At 46.6% G+C, this 5,657-nt stretch overlaps 1 pseudogene; it reads left to right on the top strand.

Moving 5' to 3' along the window:
* Positions 1-2,976: 2,976 nt before the first annotated feature.
* LOC101661400 lies at positions 2,977-3,829 on the top strand (annotated as a pseudogene).
* The last annotated feature ends 1,828 nt before the right edge of the window (positions 3,830-5,657 follow it).

A 5,657-nucleotide genomic window follows, 5' to 3' on the forward strand; every position in this document is an offset into this window, starting at 1 on the left:
GCATGACGACTTACTGTTTTCTTTCTTAACTACTGCTTCCATGGATATCAAGTGTAGATTCAAGTAAATGAAATTCTTGGCAACCTCAATATTTTCTGTTTATTGTGATGCTGCTGATTGGTCCTTGTTTTTAGGGCTAATGGGATCATTTTAGCTGTATCACATATGAAATAGACTTAACTGGGATCAAAACCATCATTTGTTATATGTTGTGTTGGGAAACACATTTTAAGTTTCAAACAACCAATTTTCAAATGTATCAGGCATTCCAAAAGTAATCTGCAAGCAGCATCTATTGCAGGAGTCCTCAAACTATGGTCCGCGGGTCACATGCGGCCCACCAAGGACATTTATCCAGCCCACTGGGTGTGTTTGCCCCATTTGCTTTTATACTTCAAATTAAGATATGTGCAGTGTACATAGGAATTTGTTCATAGTTTTTTTTAAAGCTATAGTCTGGCCCTCCAACGGGTCTGAGGGACAGTGAACTGGCCCCCTGTTTAAAAAGTTTGAGGACCCCTGATCTATTGGGTTAGAAAGAAAATAACTGAAATGAAAAGTACCAGATTTGCCACTACTGGGCAATCAGAGGAAAAATTAACACTCATAAATTCAGATAAGCCAACTCCAAGAATGCTTATCTCTAAGAAAGGATCCTGGTGGCAAAGTGATTACACACTGGGCTCTTAACCACAAGGTCAGCAGTTCAAAATCACAGCTGCTTTGTGGGAGAAAGACCAGGCTTTCTATTCCCATAAAGCGTTACCATCTCAGAAACGTCTAGCCTGCCCTACAGGGACACTATGAGTCGGAATCAACTCAATGACCGAGATTTTTATTCTCACCCCAAGAAAATACAACATCCACATATTGTCAAAGACAACTTTTTGCCTTTGCTTTTCCCTAACATCAACAGTAAACTATCTAAATACAAGCCAGCTAAAGCGCAAACATCCATCCACTCTTGCAGATCCGTTCACTGCATCAGGAGATTGGGGCTTGCTTGTGAACTATTACCAACTTGAAGCAATTTCACAAGTCACTCATTAAGAAGGAAAGTTATTTCTTCACTTAAGTATCAAGAGAAAAGTCCCTTGGCCAAGAAGAGTCTTAGAAGATGTTAAGATTACTTTCCCTCCGATCTCCATCTATTTAACTCCCAAGGTCCTCCCAGCTTCTTCATGGCAGCCAAGCTGAAAGGGAAGAAGACCCAAAACAGTGAGAGTCAGATGATCCCTCACACGTTCCAGCCTTGACAAAGGCTCAGGAGCCTGTCTTGGCAGTCTTTCTGCCTGTGCTCCCAGTTCTGTGAAACTAACTGTCAATTCCAGGAAATGGCGGCTAAGCCATTATTATACCAAATGGAAGTGATGGCCAGCTGAGAGCTGGTCATTATACTACATTCACAAACCATGTTTGTTACACCAGACCTTTAAAATGTGAAGAAATTATAAGCACGTCCGATTAAAACTATTCACTGTCTCCATACTATTTGCATATATCCAAATATTTGCTATATGCATACTGTTTTGCTTTTGATAATAGTCAAACCACTTACTGCTTCATTTCCCTATTAAATTTCAGGATTTTGTCGTTAGCACCAATGACCCATCATGCCTGGGAACATCTTCTTAGTCAGCCTCAGTAAGGATAGTGCACTTAAAGAAGAAACTCTGATGTCTAGGCAAATCTAAAGTGTTCTTTCGGGGCCAATTCGAATTCTTCCTGCTTAGCCCTACTTGCACATGTTTTTTACTTAGTTGAGATTTTTTTCATATAATGAATACCATCCAGGTTATGCCCCCTCTAAGCTACCATTTCCTCACTGACTATGTCTGTGAGAAGAAATGGTAGAGATGCTCAATATCAGCAGCCCAAAGAGGCCATGGGGCGACTGCGGGGCCGACTCTCACCTGCCCACGTACAAATTCATGTGCAAGTTGAAGAAGATCAAAACGAGTCCATCTGAGTCAAAATACACTTGTGAGTGGATCCCACCTGAATGTCAAGGGCCTCTCAAGAACAGACTTGCCTCATTGAACACTGCTGACAGAAAGCCTGCTCAAGACGGAAGAGCACACTCAGCAGACCTTCTACTGAGAGAACTGAAGGGGAAAGCAAGCCTGGAGATGCAGTCTTGAGAGGTCTGTGGACAAAATACTGAGCCATGCAGCAAGCATCAGGAAAAGATGGAAGGAATACACAGTCACTGCATCAACAAGAAGTGGAAGCCATTCCCTCATTCAAGAGGTAGTAGATGATCAAAAGCCAACGGAACTGAAGGGAGAAGTCCAAGCTGCCGTGAAGGCATTAGGACACAGCAAGGTCACAGGAATTGACAGAAGACCAATCAAAATGTTTCAACAAACTGATAAGCACTCATAAAGCTACGGCAAGAAATTTGAAATAGCTCCCTAGCCAACCAATTAGAAGAGATGTATATTTTGACCCATTCCAAAAGAAAGGTCACCCGACAGAATACGTAAATTATTAAACAATATCACATGCAAATAGAAGTTTTGCTGAAGGTATTTGAACAACATTTGCAACAGCACATCAACAGAGAGTTGTCAGAAATTCACGCTGAATTCCATAAAGGACGTGGAATAAGGTCCACCGCGGCTGACATTCAGGCGGATCTTGACTGAAAGCAAAGAATATCAGAAATATATTCACTTATGTTTTATTGACTATGCAAAGGCATTTGACTGTGTGGATCATAACAAACTATGCATCGTACTGAGAAGAACAGGAATTCCCACACTTAATTCTGTTCGTGCAAAACCTGTGGCAAAACCAAGAGGCAGTCCTTTGACCAAAACAAGGGAGTAGTGTGTAGTTCAATATCAGGAAAGGTGTGTGCCACGGTTGCATCCTTTCACCACTTAAACAATCTGAGAGAGTAATCTGGAATATGTAGAGAAAAATCAAGGCATTAAAATTGGAGGGAAGCGCCCCAGCAGACCCCCACCCAGCATGGGCAGCCAGAGCTCTAAGGCTCCCCAGGGCGATGTGAACGCCTAGGAGGCCGCAGCCGCTTCCCCAGCTAAGGCCAATGGCCAGAACGGCCACATGAAAAGCAATAGAGACTTGTCCCCCAAGGGTGAAGGGGAGTAGCCCTCCCCCCATGAACAGAACAGAGGAGGCTGCTGGGGCGACTGGCGATGCCATCGAGCCAGCACCCCCCACCCAGGGCACTGAGGCCAAGGAGGAGGCCCCCCACAAGGAGACCCCAAGAAGAAGAAGAAATTCTCTTTCAAGAAGCCTTTCAAATTGAGCAGCCTGCCCTTCAAGAGAAATCGCAAGGAGGGTGGGGGGGACTCCTCGGCCTCCTCCCCCACAGAGGAAGAGCAAGAGCAAGGGGAAACGGGTGCCTGCAGTGACAAGGGCACTGACCTGGAAGGGAAGGCTGCCACCCCTGAGAGCCAGGAGCCCCAAGCCAAGGGGGCAGAGGCTGGTGTTGCCTCTCAGGGAGGAGACACGGAAGAAGAGCCAGGGCCCCTGGCTGCTGAGCCGTCCACTCCCTCAGGGCCAGAGAGTGGCCCGACAGCGGCCAGCGAGCAGAATGAGTAGCTGGGTGGGGACAGGTGGGTGATCTCGAAGCTCCAAGAACTGTGCTGTCCTTGTGCGGTCACTGCCTGGACCTGGTGCCCCGGCTGCCTTCCTGTGCCCAGAAAGGAAGGGGCCGTTGTCCCCTCCCAGCCACGTCCCCTCTCCCTCCTGTGGATTCTCCCATCATCCACCTGGCCTTCCTCACAGGGCCAGTTGAAGATGGTCCCTTACAGTTCCCCAAGTTAGGTTAGTGATGTGAAATGCCCTCCCTCCTTCCCTGTCCCTATGCCTGCACAAGCAATTTCTGGTTTTCGCCCCTAATTCTTATCCAATAGGTTTTATCCTGCTCCCGGAGTCCCTGAGCCAGAAGTGGGGTCCATACACGCCAAAACCAGCCTTCCCCCAATTGAGTTTTTAGTCTCTTGTGCTGTGCCTAGTGGCCCCAGGGCTGGGGAGGACATTGTCCTGTCTAGGTTTTTATAAACAGCTTACTCAAGTTCAAACCTCTCAGCTTGTGAATCCACTTGTTTCTGTCTCTTTTTTGACTTGGTGAGCAAGCATTAGGCTTTGGGGTGGGAGAGATGTAATGTGAAAACAACTCCTTTCCTCTTTGTTCCCTGCCTCCTCCCTCTTGTTGTAAATAACTTGTAATGGCCAACCCCCCCAAAAAAAATTGGAGGGAAGCTTATGAACAACCTGCATACGCAGGGGACATAAATTTGCTAGCTCACAGTCAGGAGGACTTGAAACGCTTACGGATGAAAATTCAGGACTACAGCCTTCCGTACGGGTTGCAATTGATGGACCACTAGCTGGACCACTAGGTAATATCATGATCAATGGGAAAAGATTAAAGTTACCAAGGATTTCATCTTGCCTGTGTCCACAATCAATTCAATTCTCATGGAAGCAGCAGTCAAGAGATCAAACAATACACTGCATTCTATAAATCTGCTGCAAAGGGCCTCTTTAAATGCCCAAGAACCAGGATGTCACTTTGAGGACTAAAGCGCGCCTGACACAAGCCATGACATTTCAGATCTCCTCACTTCAGATCTCCTCGTCTGAAGTTGAACAATGAATAAGGAAAACCAGCGAAGAACCCATGGATGTGAACCCGGGCCTGGAAAACACTACTGAAAGTCCCGTGAATTTCCAGAAGAACAAACAAGTCTGTCTTAGAAGTGCAGTCAGAATGCTCCCTAGAAACAAGGATACTCAGACTCACACACTTTGGACACCTTCTCAGGAGAGACCAGCCCCTGGAGAAGGACTTCGAGTTTGGCCAAGTAGAAGAGCATCAGGAGACAGAATACCACAGGGGTCTCAACAGTGGGCCCAAACATAACGACGGCTGGGAGCATAGCACAGGACCAAGCAGAGGTTGGAAACAAGTCGACAGCACTTAGCAACAACAATACTGTTCATCTGTTGAGAAGCTATAATGAGAGAATATGCACCCAAACATCTGCGTGGTGGGCACTGGTCAGACAGCAGGCATAAAGGCATGCAGCTTTCATCATTAGTATTTTCCAGAGGCCTGGATTGTTCCAATGCCAGCCACTGGTGGAGAGGGCATTCAAACCCAGCTCTCTCTGACGGCAGCACCCTGAGGGCACCGGCCTTTGCTCCATGGAATAGGGAGGGAAGGTAGTGGTTCCGGGATCTTTTTGAAGGTTATTAATTCTGGACTGGGATCCAGGGATGAAAGGCAAGAGACGTTTCTTTTATCAAGCTTTATGTAAACTACAAGGGCATCAAAGAAAGAAATTGTCTCTTATAACGCCAATAAAGCCACACGCACTGCCAATGAGTCGTCAAGGCAGTACTGCCCTATGGTTTCCCGAGGCTGTCACTCATTATGGAAGTGAAAAGGCTCCTCTTTCTCTTCTCAACTTGTTGAAAACACTCGGAGGGCTGACTGGGAACCAGGCTGTGGAAACAAGCCAGAAGAGCAATCCTCAAAGGTTGTTACCCTAGGAAACAGACCTGCAGGTACAGCGGCAAGGGAGCAAATGATCAAACATGGCTCTTCTAGCCATCCTCTCTGTCACTCCCACCAGAGGACTTGTTCCTGATAGGTCCGTAGAAAAGAAGGCGGGGGG

Source organism: Echinops telfairi, unplaced genomic scaffold (genome assembly GCF_000313985.2).
Source record: "Echinops telfairi isolate 266 unplaced genomic scaffold, ASM31398v2 ScPeMD7_7468;HRSCAF=8506_0, whole genome shotgun sequence".
In the NCBI taxonomy this organism is placed as follows: Eukaryota; Metazoa; Chordata; class Mammalia; order Afrosoricida; family Tenrecidae; genus Echinops; species Echinops telfairi.